The sequence below is a fragment of the Entelurus aequoreus genome, linkage group LG15, assembly GCF_033978785.1.
Source record: "Entelurus aequoreus isolate RoL-2023_Sb linkage group LG15, RoL_Eaeq_v1.1, whole genome shotgun sequence".
Lineage (NCBI taxonomy): Eukaryota > Metazoa > Chordata > Actinopteri > Syngnathiformes > Syngnathidae > Entelurus > Entelurus aequoreus.
Genome location: NC_084745.1, coordinates 10,074,108 through 10,094,270, shown reverse-complemented (window position 1 = coordinate 10,094,270; position 20,163 = coordinate 10,074,108). Strand labels below are relative to the sequence as shown.

Below are 20,163 nucleotides of genomic sequence, written 5' to 3'. Positions count from 1 at the left end.
CACGTGCCACTCAAACCTGTACACCTGTTTGGTTTCAGCGAGTCGGAGGCACATACAACCTGGAAGTCAACAGTAAAAGGCTAAACGAAGGGAGATTGCCGTTGTCTTCTTTAAGGTAGATATTAATTATTTTTTTAAATATTTTTAACAGGATGTATATGTGAAGGTGAGCGCTTTTAATCATTCAGGTAGATTATTGTTAAACTTGTAAAAAAAAACAAATCCTGATATAGTTTGTGAGAATTAAAACAGGAACTTCCGTCCACGCGAATCGAGAAGTGTATTCAGTTCTTTGCCAGTAAAATATAAGACATGTTAAGGCGCGGGAGTGCCTGGTCAAGAAAGACCGAATAACTGCACAACTTCCGGCAATTTCACAATAAAACTCCGAGACCGGGATGAAGGGATCTCGCGTCCGTTCTCTCCTCACTCCATGCTTTTATTTTGAAGTGACCAGAAGTCAACGTGAATCACCTCGGTGAGTGAGAGGCGGCGGCCGTCCCTTCATTCTCCCACGCGCGCACACACACGCACACCAGCAGCTGTTTGTCATCTGGAGGAGGTAAGACGGACGCTCCTTTTCTCATTTGTGGGTTGTTTGTTTCCCCCCAAATGTACGTGGTTGACTTCGGTGAAGTTTACATCCGCGTGTGCGTGGAATACGCCAACTAGTGTCCACGAGGCTGCGTACACTTGTGTTGTGTTTTTTTTTTTTTTTTTTTTTACAATGCGGATGTTATTGGTGGTCTCGCGCCATCGTTGCTGCGGTGGTCACGTGATCCCAACAAGGGCAAACCCGGAACCAACCTGAGGCCCGCGGGCTTCTTTGTGTACGCTTCATTGAGTAGTGTTGTTCCTGCACTTCCTCCTCCACTCTTCTTCTGTGGTTTTGGCAGCAGCGTATTGAAGGTCCTTTTTATTTTCTCAAAATTCCTTTCAGCATGTATGCTTTTTCCTACTCAAGATGTCCGATAATGGCTTTTTTGCCGATATCCGATATTGTCCAACTCTTAATTACCGATTCGGATATCAACCGATACCGATATATACAGTCGTGGAATTAACACATTATTATGCCTAATTTTGTTGTGATGCCCCGCTGGATGCATTAAACAATGTAACAAGGTTTTCCAAAATAAATCAACTCAAGTTATGGAAAAAAGTGCCAACATGGCACTGCCATATTTATTATTGAAGCCACAAAGTGCATTATTTTTTTTTAACTTGCCTCAAAACAGCAGCTTGGAATTTGGGACATGCTCTCCCTGAGAGAGCATGAGGAGGTTGAGGTGGGCGGGGTTAAGGTGGGTGTAGGGGGTAGCGGGTGGTGTATATTGTAGCGTCCCGGAAGAGTTAGTACTGCACGGGGTTCTGGGTAGTGATGGGTTGATGAGGCGTCATGAAGCGTTTCGACACATTTGCAAAACTGTATTGATACTGTGTCGATACTGTGTCACTAAATACTGACATCTGCTGGACATTAAAAATCCCTACCGACTCAACTGACACTGATTTTATGACCTAGTATATACAATAATATAAACCAAGTCATTGTATTTCATTTAGGATTATTTCATATCTTCATTTAAATAAAAATATATTTTTATCTTTTTTAGATACAGTCAATAAATAATGTAAACATGTATCATAACATGGAAATCTAAGAGAACGTGTTGTGAATGAGGATGCTTGTGGACTGGGATTTTTAAAATATTTTTTTTTACACATTTTTATTTAAAAAAAAACAGTTTTTCCAACGTATTACATTTTATGCGTATTTCTCCGGCTGTAGAGGAGGCAGTTTGCGACACAGTTTGCGTATCGGTCACGTGACCGAAACAGCTCATGATCGGTCACGTGACTTTCTAAAAGCGGTACGCGCACCGACACAGGGTTTTGCTCTATGAGCTTGACGCATGCGCCGATGCATCGGTGTTGCCGGACCCATCACTAGTTCTGGGTATTTGTTCTGTTGTGTTTATGTTGTGTTACGGTGCGGATGTTCTCCCGAAATGTGTTTGTCATTCTTGTTTGGTGTGGGTTCACAGTGTGGCGCATATTTGTAACAGTGTTAAAGTTGTTTATACGGACACCCTCAGTGTGACCTGTATGGCTGTTGACCATGTATGCGTTGCATTCACTTGTGTGTGTGTGAAAAAGCCGTAGATATTATGTGACTGGGCCGGCACACGAAGGCAGCGCCTTTAAGGCACGCCCCCAATATTGTTGTCTGAGTGGAAATCGGGAGAAATTCGGGAGAATGGTTGCCCCGGGAGATATTCGGGAGGGGCACTGAAATTCGGGAGTCTCCCGGGTAAATTGGGAGGGTTGGCAAGTATGACTGGGAGACGCAACTGCTCTGTACTTCTCCCTACGTCCGGCGGCGTTTTAAAAAGTCATACATTTTACTTTTTGAAACCGATACCGATGATTTCTGATATTACATTTTAAAGCATTTATCGGACATCTCTATTTTTAACCCTTAAGTACGCCTGTTCCCTGGTTTTAGTTTTGACTTCCTTATACATAAAGGCTTGTAGTACACAGTTTCCTGCGTGAGTACGAGTCGCTGAGTACATTGCCATTAAAGTGACTGTTGTAACTTGTTCCAGCTGCAATAGCACTCCCCCTCTCAATGAAATTACCCCTGTTCCCACATTTTGAATTATATAACTTAAAAGAAACCATCCAGAAACAAAATATTTGCGTTGGCTTTTGCCACGCGGCCGTGACGCTAATGCTAGGTAGGCTACATGGTAAACACTGCGCCCATACTTGCCAACTTTCAGGTTCAAACACGGATGACATCTATTAAACAAGACAAGAGGCAAAGAATTAAACAGAGACAGAATTCAATTTGGACTCAATAGAGGAGAGTCGCCTGTACACTGTACCCTTGTACAGTATCTCAGCACGCTCTGGCGAAAGATTGTACTCCTCCTTCTTTATTTGACTTTCTCCGACCACATGACCACAGCTGCTTCCAGAGGGAAGTGGGTCGTAAACAGCATTGCCTTTGCTTACAGAACAGTTCAAAAGAAAAGGTCGTAAACACTTCACAGAAAAGGTCGTAAACGAGTTAAAAAAAAGAGGTTCGTAAAAGAGTTGAAAAAGGGGTCGCCTGGAGGGGACTCCGGTCCTGCCTCCTCCTCGCTTCCACAGTCCTTGGGAAAGACAATATCTTTCTGTTTGATTCTAATACATGAAAGACACAGGAACACCTTCATCTTGCTTCCCCCCTACACAGTGGAGTTGTACAAGCCTTCTTCTTGGTGGGTTTCAAAGACAGCTTTTGCTTCTCACCAGGCACTCAAATGTAACACAAAGTTTTTGTGAAAACTTAGAAACAATTATTCTAACACCAACCCTCCCGATTTTCCCGGGAGACTCCTGAAATTCAGTGCCCCTCCCGAAAATCTCCCGGGGCAACCATTCTCCCGAATTTCTCCCGATTTCCACCCGGACAACAATATTGGGGGCGTGCCTTAAAGGCACTGCCTTTAGCGTCCTCTCTCACCTGAAAAGGAGACTATTATACTGTATATGTCTCCGTTATCCATAGGTTTATCTATAACCCATAAAGTAGGCAAGCACGGAACTATTTCTCAGCGTGGGTTTATTCCAGCCTGGCACACAACATCCGGATTCCCACCATGCATTGCTTCAAAACTACGGCAAGTAGTGATGTCCAAAAACATAACAGAGACGAAGCGGAAGAACGAAGAAGAGACATGGCGGCGACGAGTAAAAAGAAGAAGTACGCTTGCAAGTTCCAAAATGATTGGAAAAAAATAACGTCAGTTCATCCAGGACAGCTGGAAGGGGAAGGGGTATGCTGCCTGCACATTTTGTAGATCAGACTTCTCCATTGAACACGGTGGCCGAACGGATATACCCATTCATGAACGGATTATTTATATACACTACCGTTCAAAAGTTTGGGGTCACATTGAAATGTCCTTATTTTTGAAGGAAAAGCACTGTACTTTTCAATGAAGATAACTTTAAACTAGTCTTAACTTTAAAGAAATACACTCTATACATTGCTAATGTGGTAAATGACTATTCTAGCTGCAAATGTCTGGTTTTTGGTGCAATATCTACATAGGTGTATAGAGGCCCATTTCCAGCAACTATCACTCCAGTGTTCTAATGGTACAATGTGTTTGCTCATTGGCTCAGAAGGCTAATTGATGATTAGAAAACCCTTGTGCAATCATGTTCACACATCTGAAAACAGTTTAGCTCGTTACAGAAGCTACAAAACGGACCTTCCTTTGAGCAGATTGAGTTTCTGGAGCATCACATTTGTGGGGTCAATTAAACGCTCAAAATGGCCAGAAAAAGAGAACTGTCATCTGAAACTCGACAGTCTATTCTTGTTCTTAGAAATGAAGGCTATTCCACAAAATTGTTTGGGTGACCCCAAACTTTTGAACGGTAGTATATATATATATATATATATATATATATATATATATATATATATATATATATATATATATATATATATATATATATACAAGAAATACTTGAAAATATAGACACCCCCGCTAACCCTCCCACCCCCCACCTCAACACATAGTACATACAAGACAACTTGTCTTTTAGTAGTAAGTAAACAAACAAATGCTCCTAATTAGTCTGCTGACATATGCAGTAACATATTGTGTCATTTATCATTCTATTATTTTGTCACAATTATTAAGGACAAGCGGTAGAAAATGACTTATTAATCTACTTGTTCATTTACTGTTAATATCTGCTTGCATTCTCTTTTGACATATTCTATCTACACTTCTGTTAAAATGTAATAATCACTTATTCTTCTGTTCATTGATACTTTACATTAGTTTTGGATGATACCACAAATTTAAGGTATCGATCCGATACCAAGTAGTTACAGGATTATACATTGGTCATATTCAAAGTGCTCATGTGTCCAGGGACATATTTACTGAGTTTACAAACATAATATGAATTTTTTTTAAATAGGAAAAAAGATTTTGTGATGATAAAAAATATCGATGTAATCATAGTGGTATCGACTAGGTACGCTCATGTATCATTACAGTGGTGCAGATCCACCCATGGCATTTCTTTACATTCAGGCAAGCTAGCTTTTGTTAGCGGTGAGCTATTGTATCCTCCTACGGTGTGTAGTGAAGCATGTTTGACTATTCCTCGTCCTGCAGGGATGATACTTGTAAGAAACTTACTTTATTTGTCGCCATGGAGGCGAGGATTAGTGATTTAGAAGTAGCTAAAACACTGCCAACTGCGAATGGATGTTAGCTGCTAGCTAGCTAGCCATGTCTTAAAGCACCTCTTCCTGAGGGCGTTTCAGTGTTATAACTTCACCTTTATCCTTAGTTTTTAAGCCAAAATGCGTCCGTTCTCCCTTTTCTGTCTACACACTGTGTCTGCTTGGAAGTACTCCGTTATTATGCGCTGCCGAACATGCTCCTCTATACCAGTACCGGTATACCGTACAACCCTAATATACATGTATTTTTTTTAAATCGATTTTTGTAAATTATAAATCATTCTATACTACTATGAAAATATACATCTCTATTTATCTATGTAAATAATTGTTTTGTTTTGCTGTATGAGAAATGTCAAGTCAATCCAAACGATGGGATTAATAACGACACAATGTGGTCAGGAAAATAATAGCACATTTTTTACCCTTTTGTGTGCAGCGCATCAGGAGTGCAAGAGTTGTTGACATTTTCTATATGACTGCATGAAGTTATGTGTACTTATTGCTTCTACTGGGTAATTATTCCTATTTGGGCATGTATCAGTTGGTGTATCGGAGATTACATCTTAGTATGAAGTTACTCAGTAAGCCAAAAAACAGATTTGTCGATGCTGACACATCAAACATACAGTATGTCGGCCATATTTGCTGTTTAAGTTTTTTATATGTTGCCCCGAAAGGAAACTTTTTGAAGAGTCACTTTACCCTCAGCGGGTTCCGCAGAATTGTGTGTTTTTGCGCTCGTGTTGCAACATGTCACAACAACATGTCCGCCCACCATGTTACGCCAGCACTGGCTGGCAGGAAGTGTGAGGAAATTGTGTAAAAGGATGTGTGTGTTCTTGTATTTTTACCCTTCTTGAGACATCAAAAAGGAAAAGTAGCTTCTATATGAGGAGGTGTGAACAAGTGATGACATAAATCATGGTCCCAATACGGGAAACCATTGCATCTAATAGAGAATGTCTCATTTGCACCCCCTGGTGGTGAAATCTATCAAAATGAGGGTGGACCCAAAAAAGAGGGATTTTTCAAATTGAGTGTGTGTCGGTTTTAAAAGTGCGCCCTCTCTGGTCAATATATGAAATAACAAGTGTGTGTAAAAATTTGAAGTGCTCCCCCTTTGGCCAACATATGTAATAACAAGTGGGTGTAAGAAATTAATACCCAAAATTAATAAAAATTAATAAATATGTATATAGAGACATACTGTAATAACTTCAAGTAAATAATGAAGATTAAAAAACAATTACAAACAAAACATTTTAATTAAAAAAATTAACTAAAAGCAGTGTGTCGACTTTTTTCTTCTAAAATTGGGAACAATTTGTCATATTTTTTCTGTTTCTCTAATATTGCAATATTTTCTCGTAAAAGTATTACTTTTTTTATGTAAAATTATTACTTTTTTATGTAAAATTACTTTTTAATACAAAATGGCAACATTTGTCGTATAAAATTATTACTTTTATCACAATATTGCCTATTTTTTGTTGTTCTTATAAAATAGTGAACATTTTTTAGCAAAACGATGACTTTTGTCGCAATTTTGCCAAGTAAAATTCCGATTATTATTATAATGTTGCCAAAATTCTGAAGTTTTCTAACAAAATTGCGACTTTTGTCGAGTAAAATTACGACTCTTTTCATAAAATTGCCAAAATTTTTATCTTTTCTTGTAAAATTGCGACTCCAACTTTTATCATAATATTGCACACATGTTCAGTTTTTCTTGTAAAATGTTGACTTGCTTTGAGTACAATTACAACTTTTATTATAACACCGCCAACATTCTACTTTTTTCTTGTGAAATTGTGACCTTTTTCTTGTGAAATTCCAACTCATTTTTCACAACAAGCTTTTTTAATATTTGCATAGTATGTATATATTATTAATGTTGTGAATACAAATCTTTATATATCTAGAAATGGTGGTCCTAAAGAGGTAGGCATTTTTCAGAGGTCTCAAGAAGGTTGCAAATACAAGAGTATGTGTGTGTGTGTGTCTGTGTGTGTGACACAAATACCTGCTCTTCCACTGTACCTTGTCCTTGTCAACGTTGACTCACTGGGTGCCGCTTTTGTCATGCGTCGTTACGACTTTATTTGTGTGTGTGTTAGCGTAAAGCGGCGTGTGCATGGGAGTGCTCGATTGACTTTGTGGGTGTGTGTAGCCGACACACACCCACTCAGGACAGGGCATGTTGGTGTTAGAGGTGCAGCCTTTAATCAATATCTCCTGCAGGCCAGCAGGAAGATGAGTGCATCAGTGCTTGAATCAATAGTGGCAACCATTTGTAGCATCCGTCTTTTTAAAGAAACTTCCTTAAGAGGGTGAAACAAAGCCTTATGAGGAGGGTGTCCAAAGTGCGGCAAAATAAACACGTTTTTGATTAAAAAACAAACACAAAAAGTTAAAACAAAGGAAAAATGGAACCAGCTCAATTTCCCCCAAAAATGGCACCTGAAAACCAAAACGGCCGTTGACCTGTGTGTCTTTTACACAGTGTTTGATGAACATGTGTACACATTTCTTGCAAGTGTGTGCAATAATGATATTAACAAGAATTTAGTGTTTCCCACACATTAAAAAAAAAAAAAAAAAAAGTTGTATTTTTTTTTTGTCCTGTCCAGCTTCTCAGGCAAATCATATAGTTGATGTAGATGCCCATATAGGCTGTTCAGATTTACTTTACAAAAGGGAAGTGTAGGATACTTCTCTTGTTGCCTTATTTGTATTTGACCACTACTGTTTTCTGTTTATTTGTTACTGACTGTGGCAGGACACCTCTGCCTCTGTTTCACTTTATGTTGCTGGTAAATAATATGGTTGTAGTAGTAGGCTCACGTTAAATTATTTAGTATGCACTAATTAAAGGGGCAGAGCTTTAAGAGACATTTTAGCTTTTATATTTTATAAGATATATTTTTTGAAAGAACCACAATTAATACATATATTTCAGTGAATAACTTATTGTTCAAATCTGTATATAAATATGTACATAAAGTGTTGTAATTATATTGTAAAATGGATGGATGGATGGATGGACGTTTAAAACAAAACTGTTATTATCAATTAGTAAGTATACATTTTTTGAGCCTTTTTAGAGAAAATCATATCATTGTAGTAAATTATGCAAATTACTTGATGATGTCATGGTGACCACGCCCATAACCACGCCCGTAGCCACGCCCCCACCACCACAGGTATTTTTGCAGTTTATGGGAAACACTGGCATCTGTGCAATTCCGCTAGTAATTGGGTGTGAATGCTGAATGCTCGAGTAGAACTGAAATGGCATCATTGACATGTTGCAATGCGACAAGTGACTAAGAGGCTTGCACATGCAAAATTAGCCAGAACAATTAGCATGCTAACAGTAGGTATGTGTTATGTACCAAGTTTAATTAATGACTGTAAGGTGTACGCCTTTGCTAAGATAGCATATGTCAATATGATACAATTTCATGTATCAAAACAAACTATAAATTGGTTTAAATCATAACTTGAATTGCAACAACGTGTTCAAATAAATGGTGTTAAATCTGACGTAATAAATTGTGATGTGGATGTGCCACAAGGATCTATTTTGGGCCCGCTGCTTTTCAGTGTATATATTAATGACCTCCCCAATAGTTGCACAAATACCACATGCCAAATGTATGCAGATGATATAATAATTTATGTAGTAGCCAACACGCCTCCACAGGCTTCAGAGATATTAAACAGACAGCTTGCTGAAGTATCAACATGGCTTCAAAATACAGTTTAACCCTAAATTATAAGAAAACAGTCACAATGTGTTTCTCTTTGTAGAAACAATCATTAAATGAAATTCAGGTCAACATTAATCAAAATCAAATAGAGCAAGTAAAGGAATTTAAATATTTGGGTGTTATTTTGGACCCTAAGCTAAAATTTGATGGTCATATTATAAAAATGACTAAGACCATAAAATGAAATATAAACAGTTTCAGGCGTATTAGACCTTGTTTATCTGTTCAAGCTGCACAAGTTTACATGCATGCAATGATTTTATCTAGAGATGTCCCATAATATCGGCCTGCCGATATTATCGGCCGATAAATGCTTTAAAATGTAATAACGGAAATGATCGGTATCGGTTTCAAAAAGTAAAATTAATGACTTTTTAAAACGCTGCTGTGCGGAGTGGTACATATCCAGTAAAACACGGACGTAGGAGTCTAGTATACTCTGGACTGAAGTTGTGTGCCGTCATTGTTTTTGTAGCTGTTGTTTTGAGGCATGTTTAAAAAAAATAATGCACTTTGTGAAAGTCAAAGTATAGTATTTCCCATAGTTGTAGTTAGGGATGTCCGATAATGGCTTTTTGCCGATATCCGATATTCCGATATTGTCCAACTCTTTAATTACCGATACCGATATCATCCGATACCGATATCAACCGATACTGATACATACAGTCGTGGAATTAACCCATTATTATGCCTAATTTGGACAACCAGGTATGGTGGAGATAAGGTCCTTTTTAAAAAAAATTATAAAATAAGATAAATACATTAAAAACATTTTCTTGAATAAAAAAGAAAGTAAAACAATATAAAAACAGTTACATAGAAACTAGTAATTCATGAAAATGAGTAAAATTAACTGTTAAAGGTTAGTACTATTAGTGGACCAGCAGCACGCACAATCATGTGTGCTTACGGACTGTATCCCTTGCAGACTGTATTGATATATATTGATATATAATGTAGGAACCAGAATATTAATAACAGAAAGAAACAACCTTTTTGTGTGAATGAGTGTAAATGGGGGAGGGAGGTTTTTTGGGTTGGTGTACTAATTGTAAGTGTATCTTTTGTTTTTTATGTTGTTTTAATAAAAAATAAAAAAAATAAAAACTGATACCGATAATAAAAAAAACGATACCGATAATAAAAAAAACAATATTACATTGTAAAGCATTTATCGGAAGATTATATCGGCAGGCCGATATTATCGGACATCTCTAGTTGTAGTGGGTATCAGGATTTGCACAGGCAGAACATGTCCCAAATTCCAAGATGCTTTTTTGAGGCATGTTAAAAAAAAAAAAATGCACTTTGTGACTTCAATAATAAATATGGCAGTGCCATGTTGGCACTTTTTTTCCATAACTGGAGTTGAAGTTGTTCTCTTATTTTGGAAAACCTTGTTTTTGATTGATTGATTGAAACTTGTATTAGTAGATTGCACAGTACAGTACATATTCCGCACAATTGACCACTAAATGGTAACACCCGAATACGTTTTTCAACTTGTTTAAGTCGGGGTCCACGTAATCAATTCATGGTAAAGTTACATTGTTTAATGCATCCAGCGGGGCATCACAACAAAATTAGGCATAATAATGTGTTAATTCCACGACTGTATATATCGGTATCGGTTGATATCGGAATCGGTAATTAATAGGCTAGTAAGGTAAAGTTTTTGTACCTGCCAAGTTTCGGCTTGTCAGGTACAAAAACTTTACCTTACTAGCCTATATAAATCAACCATTTTTAAAAAACACATCAGTAGGCTAAATGAACATATTCAACATAGGTTGCAAAATTAGCTAAAAACGTTTGAATGCTAACAGTTAGCATGTGTCATGTACTAAGTTATGTGACTCTGGGGTAAACGGTAGCTAAATTAGTTAAAAACGTTAGCATGTGTCACACACCAAGTTATATGACTGTGTGGTAAACGATTGCAATATTTGTTTAAAAAAAAGTTAGCATGCTAACAGTTAGCATGTGTCACATACTAAGATATATGACTCTAGGGTAAATGGTTGCCAAATTAGCTTAAAAAATTAGCATGCTAACAGTTAGCATATGTCAATTATCAAGTTATATGACTCTGGGGGAAACGGTTGCAAAATTAGCTAAAAAAATGTTAGCATGCTAACAGTTAGCATATGTCAAGTATCAAGTTATATGACTCTGGGGTAAACGGTAGCAAAATTTGCTAAAAACATTACCATGTGTCACACGGCAAGTAATATGACTGTGTGGTAAACGGTAGCAAAATTAGCTAAAAAATGTTAGCATCCTGACAGTTAGCATATGTCAAGTATTAAGTTATTAGAGTGACTCTGGGGTAAACGGTTGCAAAATTTGCTAAAAACATTTGCATTCTAACAGTTAGCATGTGTCACATACTAAGTTATATGACTCTCAGGTAAATGTTAGCAAAAGTTAGCTCAAAAAACGTTAGCATTTTGACAGTTAGCATATGTCAAGTATCAAGTTATATGACTCTGGGGTAAACAAAAGCAAAATTAGGTCAAACATGTCGGAATAAAAATTAAAATACTATATGTGTGAATGCCTTGTGACATTCGCACATTACAAAATAAAAATAAGAAAAATAGATTATTCTACATTGTATTGTTTTTGATACATTTTGGTGCATGTATGGACCCCGGGACGCAGAGATGGCAGGCAGGTGCAGAATAGAAGCCCTCTAAAATAGGGAAATGCAGGTACCTCAAAAACAAAGAAGTGCACAAATGAAAAACAGGCGTATGAATCGCAAAGCAAGCAAATGTACAACATTGAGGTACAAAGCAAAATAATCCAGTCTCCAAAAGCCTCCTTCAACTTTCCTGTGTGCAGTACTCACTCGCTGGAGAAGGTTTGCACAGCCCTGCCTGAGAATGATACAACAAGGGCTGAAGCGTCTCCAAAAGAGGGATAAGATGTCTTGTTTGTGCGTCACATTAACACAACGTGACAGTCTTCCTCGGGGCTTGTGAGCCAAAAAGGTCAGCGGTTCGATCCCGGTGCAGCAACACGACTTAGAAACGTAGCCACGCTGTTCCTGCAGCGTTGAAAACATATTGTAAAACATGATTGATGATTGGTTCTGTGAAAGAGCTCTTTACTCAAAACACTTGTATCTCAAATCAGCGTCACTTTAATTGGTGCCCCAAAACATCAGCATTTGAACATGAAACATGCCTTGTCAAAAGAAAAACAATATCATAGAATGTAGTACAACAAAGTACTGTAGCTTTAAGAAGTAATGTAATAATAATGTACAGTATTGACCTTGGAGAGTGGACCTTCCAGCTGCTTCTCCATATTTTCATGGATAAATGTCCGACGTTCAGCGGCTTGTATCGCAATTTTTTGCTTGTTACTCAAAGCGTAACAATTAGCCGAGAGTTCAACCTGTGATGATTACATGACCAACTATGGAGGTTCATTTGTGTCTTTATTATCACGCCTTTTACTGACACGGAATTTATCGAATCCAATTTTTTTCGTTAGAATTTTTTAAATATCAAATGATGCTGGAAATTTCATTGAAAAAATAAATTGTTAGTAAAATGCATGTTTTTAGCACTGAATTATACAACGATGAATTTTAAAACACACATTCTGTCAGCACATTTTTTTTCAGTGAAATTGTCAGCAAAATTTGATGTAAAAAAATTCCGTTCACAAAATTTTAACGCAAAGAAATTCAGTTATTGACACGAATTTATCACATTTTTTGCGTTTCAATTTTTTAAGTATCAAATTATGCTGGACATTTCTGGGGGTAGACTCTGGGGTAAACAGTAGGAAAATTAGCTCAAAAAACGTTAGCATGCTGACAGTTAGCATATGTCAAGTATCAAGTTTTATGACTGGGGTAAACGGTTGCAAAATTTGCTAAAAACCTTTGCATGCTAACAGTTAGCAGGTGTCACGTACTAAGTTATATGACTAAGGGGCAAATGGTTACATAATTTGCTAAAAAGTTAGCATGTGTCACATACTGAGTTATATGACTCCGGGGTAAACGGTAGAAAAATTAGCTCAAATAACGTTAGCATGCTGACAGTTAGCATATGTCAAGTATCAAGTTATATGACTCTGGGGTAAACGGTTGCAAAATTTGCTAAAAACCTTTGCATGCTAACAGTTAGCAGGTGTCACGTACTAAGTTATATGACTAAGGGGCAAATGGTTACATAATTTGCTAAAAAGTTAGCATGTGTCACGTACTGAGTTAAATGACTCTGGGGTAAACGGTAGGAAAATTAGCTCAAAAGACGTTAGCATGCTGACAGTTAGCAAATGTCAAGTATCAAGTTATATGACTCTGGGGTAAACGGTTGCAAAATTAGCTAAAAACCTTTGCATGCTAACAGTTAGCAGGTGTCACGTACTAAGTTATATGACTAAGGGGCAAATAGTTACATAATTTGCTAAAAAGTTAGCATGTGTCACGTACTGAGTTATATGACTCTGGGGTAAACGGTAGAAAAATTAGCTCAAATAACGTTAGCATGCTGACAGTTAGCATATGTCAAGTATCAAGTTTTATGACTCTGGGGTAAACGGTTGCAAAATTAGCTAAAAACCTTTGCATGCTAACAGTTATCAGGTGTCACGTACTAAGTTATATGACTAAGGGGCAAATGGTTACATAATTTGCTAAAAAGTTAGCATGTGTCACGTACTGAGTTAAATGACTCTGGGGTAAACGGTAGGAAAATTAGCTCAAAAGACGTTAGCATGCTGACAGTTAGCAAATGTCAAGTATCAAGTTATATGACTCTGGGGTAAACGGTTGCAAAATTAGCTAAAAACCTTTGCATGCTAACAGTTAGCAGGTGTCACGTACTAAGTTGTATGACTAAGGGGCAAATGGTTACATAATTTGCTAAAAAGTTAGCATGTGTCACATACTGAGTTATATGACTCTGGGGTAAACGGTAGCAAAATTAGCTCAAAAAACGTTAGCATGCTGACTGTTAGCATATGTCACGTACTAAGTTATATGACTCTAGGGTAAACGTCAGCAAAATGAATACATTTGGTGTCAAAAAAGTATTTCATAACAAAGACCCAAATGAACCTCCATAACCAACAGGTATTTGTATACCACTGTATTTGACTCTGAGCAGAACTGAATTAGATGCGCAGGTTTTGGCGAAATACGAGTACATGTTTAATAATCTATTTTTTTGGTCCGAAATAACAAAATGAACAGAATAAAATACATAAATAGAAAGCTTTTTTTCTCAATCAGACGTCTGTACTGCTTAAATTCAGTCTGCATCTTTATGAGCTCCCCGACTTTCATCACTTAGAAAAGTACTTTAGCAAAAACAAAGGAGAAGTTTCTGTTTTATTTATATGACTGGCAACGTTTCAATGGTGCTTTATTTATGAAGCACATCTCAATCAAACAGTGTGGTCATTGATATTGTCATCATTCATCAGGAAATAGAACTGACTTGAACACTGATAAAAAAATACTTATAAGATTTAAAACAAATATTACTTGACCCTTTGGGGGGTGCATTTTGGTGCATGTATGGACCCCGGGACGCAGAGATGGCAGGCAAGTGCAGAATAGAAACCCTCTAAAATAGGGAAAGGCAGCTACCTCAAAAACAAAAAAGTGCAGAAATGGAAAAACAGGCGTATGAAGCGCAAAGCAAGCAAATGTACAACATTGAGGTACAAAGTAAAATAATCCAGTCTCGAAAAGCATCTTGACTGGCAACCAAGTACAGGATTTCCCTGATTGCCAATCACGGCCAGCCAGCGCTCAGACCACAGGAGTGGTGGCAAACGGAGGCAAACAGGATGTGGAACGAAAAATAAGGGCGCTGAACAGGAAATAATAATAATTTAAAAAAAAAACTCGTACCTTAGTCGCCAGAATTTTACCGCGATAATTTTTTAAAATTAAATTAAAAATGCGTTGTTTTGCTATTTACAATAATACACCGTAAAAACAACAACCATAGATTTTACAGTAAAAACATTGATAATGTTTTTCCATTTTCATTTATATTATATACATACTTGCCAACCTTGAGACCTCCAATATCGGGAGGTAGGGGGTGGGGGGGGGGGGGGGGGGGGGGGGGGGGTTGGGGGGGGGGGCGTGGTTATTTACAGTTAGAATTCACCAACTCGAGTATTTCATATATATTTTTTATATATATATATATATATATATATATATATATATATATATATATATATATATATATATATATATATATATGAAATACTTGACTTTCAGTGAAAGAAATACTTGAATTTCAGTGTTCCGGTGGCTATCCATTAGATGGCAGTATTGTCCTGTTTAACTTCTCCATTCATGATGAGTATATCATTTCGGCCACCGTGTTCAATGGAGAAGTCTGTTCTACATATTTACAGGCAACATACACCTTCCCCTTCGAACTGTCCTGGATGAACTGAAATTCTTGTTTCCATTCGTTTGAATTTGTTAGGCAAGCTGTTTATATTGTGGGAAAGCGGACGTGAGAACAGGCTGTCCCCACTCAGTCTCAGGTCCGCATTGGGAGGGGGTGTGGCCTCCAGCTCCGGCTGAATACCGGGAGTTTGTCGGGAGAAAATCTCTGCCGGGAGGTTGTCGGGAGAGGCGCTGAATACCGGGATTCTCCCGCTAAAAACGGGAGGGTTGGCAAGTATGTATATAAACAAAAAACATTTTACGGTAAAAATCTTGGCGACTGAGCTTTCAGGTTTTTTTTACAGTGTACATCAAAAAATATCTAATTAATAAATAATTGTGTAATAACATAGTGAGGCACTTTATATTGATATTGTTACAAGTCATAGCTGCCATGTGGCCTTGAATGAAAAAGAGTTTGACTCGGTCGGTGTAGTGTCAATATCACTCTTACTAACACACTGTGTTTATGTTCAATAATTTGGATACACATGGGGATGTAACAATATGAACATTTCATATCACGGTTATTATTATCAGGGTATTGTTGAATGTGTTAAAAATGTAATCTTTTTACCAGGTTTTTTTTTTTAGTAAATAAAATAAATAAACACACCCTCAGAAGAACCACTATTTTGCATGATTTGTGTTTCTAATGCTTCAGTATTTCATCCTTTTTAATGGCTAAGTTTTTGTTTGAAATATTGGTTTGTACTAGGGATGTAATGCGTTAAAATGTAATATCGGAAATTATCGGTATCGGTTTTTTTTATTATCGGTATCGGTTTTTTTTTGTGTTTTTTTTTTATTTTTTTTTTAATTAAATCAACATAAAAAACACAAGATACACTTACAATTAATGCACCAACCCAAAAAACCTCCCTCCTCATTCACACAAAAGGGTTGTTTCTTTCTGTTATTAATATTCTGGTTCCTACATTATATATCAATATATATCAATACAGTCTGCAGGGATACAGTCCGTAAGCACACATGATTGTGCGTGCTGCTGGTCCACTAATAGTACTAACCTTTAACAGTTAATGTTACTCATTTTCATTAATTACTAGTTTCTATGTAACTGTTTTTATATTGTTTTACTTTCTTTTTTATTCAAGAAAATGTTTTTAATTTATTTATCTTATTTTATTTTATAATTTTTTTTTAAAAGTACCTTATCTTCACCATACCTGGTTGTCCAAATTAGACATAATAATGTGTTAATTCCACGACTGTACACATCGGTTGATATCGGTATCGGTTGATATCGGTATCGGTAATTAAAGAGTTGGACAATATCGGAATATCGGATATCGGCAAAAAGCCATTATCGGACATCCCTAACTAAAATAAATAAACACACCCTCAGAAAAACCACTATTTTGCATGATTTGTGTTTCTTATGCTTCAGTATTTCATCCTTTTTAATGGCTAAGTTTTTGTTTGAAATATTGGTTTGTACTGTAATACTTTAAGATTAATGTCAATGAAAACTGCATAACAAGTTAAATCTAGTAGTATTTTTTCTGCCGGGCGTTGTGGCGTCCTACTTTTCAGCGGTCCTTGAACGCATTGTAAAAACACCTCAGTCTCGAGTATAGCACGATCGCTCTGTTCTAGGACAGCTTGTAGGTTCAATGTGCACAATTGAATATTTGACTTCCTCAGATAGCAATGTAAGTTTAGAGTAGGGTATATTGTTTGTTAATGGGGAAAGACGTTAATGTGTCTCTTTTTCATGTCGACATTTAAGTTAGCAAACTGGCACCAGTCGGTCTGTGAGTTCACCAAAGTGCAGTTATCAATGTCGTTTTTTCCGACGCTAACCTTCGGGAGTTTTACCGCGGCTATCGTTATTACCGTTTATCGTTACAGCCGTAGATACGCAATTAGTGTTTTGTGGACAAGAAATCATTACTTTAATGACAACAAGAGAGCAGAGTTGGTGAAGGACATGACTAAAAAAAGTGAGTTAATATATACCGTCCGGATGTGATGGCCACATACAGTATGTAGCTTTTACGTTAGACAAAAATGATCTCCAAACTTCTAAAAAAGTCCCATTTGGAATCTAAACTGCCGGAAGGTAGGTGGCAAAGGCGGTGTGACAGCCAAGACAAAGCAAATAATTCTCAAAAATGCCAGAAAAGTTGAACTACAATGAGTTTGAAAGGTGAGCGAACAGCATCGATTGGTTTAGTCTGTGACAAACTATTACCATTACATGGAATCCATTTATATTTTACACACTTTTTTAAAATTCTCACCGCTATGAAGATACATAAAGTGCATCCCCTGGTAGAGAATGTGTACTTCTGTCTCTGTATTCCGTTTTTGAAGGGACGGTTGGCAACCCTAACAGCGACTGAGGCAATCGATTGTGCGGAACGGTACTCAGGCAAACATACTAGTTACACGCAATGATAATCGAGATGTAATATGAAAACCGAGGCAACGTTTTAATTAAAAATGGACTTGGCATACAAAAACTACTGAATTAGCTTCATTCAACGACAAGCTACATGCTCCTCTTGTCATGTTTGTCTTTCCCTTCGGCAGCAAGAACAAATAACTCATGTGATTGTTTTACATGTCAGTCCACAATATTAGTATAATCATCACCTTTGATATCATGAAAAACTGAAAAAAGTGTGTAACTTTAGTAGACTAGCTAGCCATAGCTGTACTCTTCCGGATATTTTTTAAGCATGAATTTCGTAAAAAAGTGTGTTTACCTGGAATTAACTTTAATTTAGGACTCTATGACAACATTTCCTTTAGTCTTGGGGTTGGCACGACAATTGTTGCCAATGCTAACCAAAAGTAGAGAGCCTACTTGGGTTTAGCCCAAAAAAACTAAAGAAAGTGTCTAATTCTAATAAGCTAGCTAGCTATAGCTGTACTTTTCTTGATTTTTTTTTAGCATGAATTTCGTAAAAAAGTGTGTTTACCTGGAATTAACTTAATTTTAGGACTCTATGACAACATTTCCTTTAGTCTTGGGGTTGGCACAATAATTGTTGCCAATGCTAACCAAAAGTAGAGAGCCTACTTGGGTTTAGCCCAAAAAAAACTAAAGAAAGTGTCTAATTCTAAAAAGCTAGCTAGCCATAGCTGTACTTTTCTTGATTTTTTTAGCATGGATTTTGGTAAAAAAGTGTGTTTACCTGGAATTAACTACATTTTAGGAATCAACGACAACATTTCCTTTAGTCTTTTGTTGGCACAATAATTATTGCCAATACTAATCGAAAATGGAGAGCCTACTTGGGTTTAGCCCAAAAAAACTAAATAAAGTGTCTAATTCTAGTAAGCTAGATAGCCATAACTGTACTCTTCCTGATTTTTTTTAGCATGAATTAATGTTAACAAGTGTGTTTACCTGGAATTAAATTCATTTTAGGAATCAACGACAACATTTCCTTTAGTCTTGGAGGGGGCACAAGAATTATTGCCAATGCTAACCGAAAGTGAAGAGCCTACTTGGGTTTAGCCCAAAAAAACTAAAGAAAGTGTCTAATTCTAGTAAGCTAGCTAGCCATAGCTGTACTCTTCCTGAGTTTTTTTAGCATGAATTTCGTTAAAAAGTGTGTTTACCTGGAATTAACTACATTCTAGGAATCAACGACAACATTTCCTTTAGTCTTGGGGTTGGCACAAGAATTGTTGCCAATGCTAGCCGGAAGTGAAGAGGCCACTTGGGGTTAGCCCAAAAAAACTAAAGAAAGTGTCTAATTCTAGTAAGCTAGCTAGCCATAACTGTACTCTTCCTGATTTTTTTTTAGCATGAATTCTGTTAAAAAGTGTGTTTACCTGGAATTTTAGGAATCAACGACTACATTTCCTTTAGTCTTGGGGCTGGTACAAGAATTGTTGCCAATGCTAACCAAAAGTGGAGAGCCTACTTGGGGTTAGCCTAAAACAAACTAAAGAAAGTGTCTAATTCTAGTAAGCTAGTTAGTCATAGCTGTACTTTTCTTGATTTTTTTAGCATGGATTTTGGTAAAAAAGTGTGTTTACCTGGAATTAACTACATTTTAGGAATCAACGACAACATTTCCTTTGGTCTTGTGTTGGCACAATAATTATTGCCAATACTAATTGAAAATGGAGAGCCTACTTTGGTTTAGCCCAAAAAAACTAAATAAAGTGTCTAATTCTAGTAAGCTAGCTAGCCATAACTGTACTCTTCCTGATTTTTTTTAGCAGGAATTCTGTTAAAAAGTGTGTTTACCTGGAATTTTAGGAATCAACGACTAAATTTCCTTTAGTCTTGGGGTTGGTACAAGAATTGTTGCCAATGCTAACCAAAAGTGGAGAGCCCACTTGGGTTTAGCCTAAAACAAACTAAAGAAAGTGTCTAATTCTAGTAAGCCATAGCTGTACTCTTACTGAAAAAATTGTTTACCTGGAATTAACTACATTTTAGGAATCAACGACAACAATTCCTTTAGTCTTGGGTAGGGATGTCCCGATCCAGGTTTTTGCACTTCCGATCCGATACCGATATTGTTTTTGCATTTCCGATCCGATACCGATACTGACAGATACTGACCTCTCCGAGCATGTATTAAAGTTTAAAGTTATTTAGCCTACTTAGTTGTCAGAATCATGTTGAAAAGGGTTTTAGTACTCTTGATGACAACTAGCCAGCTGAATTAGGGGAGTTTGAATAA

At 37.0% G+C, this 20,163-nt stretch overlaps 1 protein-coding gene across 1 annotated transcript in view; it reads left to right on the top strand.

The window, feature by feature from the left end:
* Positions 1–415: 415 nt before the first annotated feature.
* pld1b (phospholipase D1b) overlaps positions 416–20,163 on the top strand; it is a 69,452-nt gene continuing 49,704 nt past the window's right edge. Inside the window, exon 1 of the mRNA XM_062020777.1 lies at positions 416–562. The gene's annotated coding sequence lies outside the window, so the exon portion shown is untranslated. The remainder of the gene's footprint in view (positions 563–20,163) is intronic.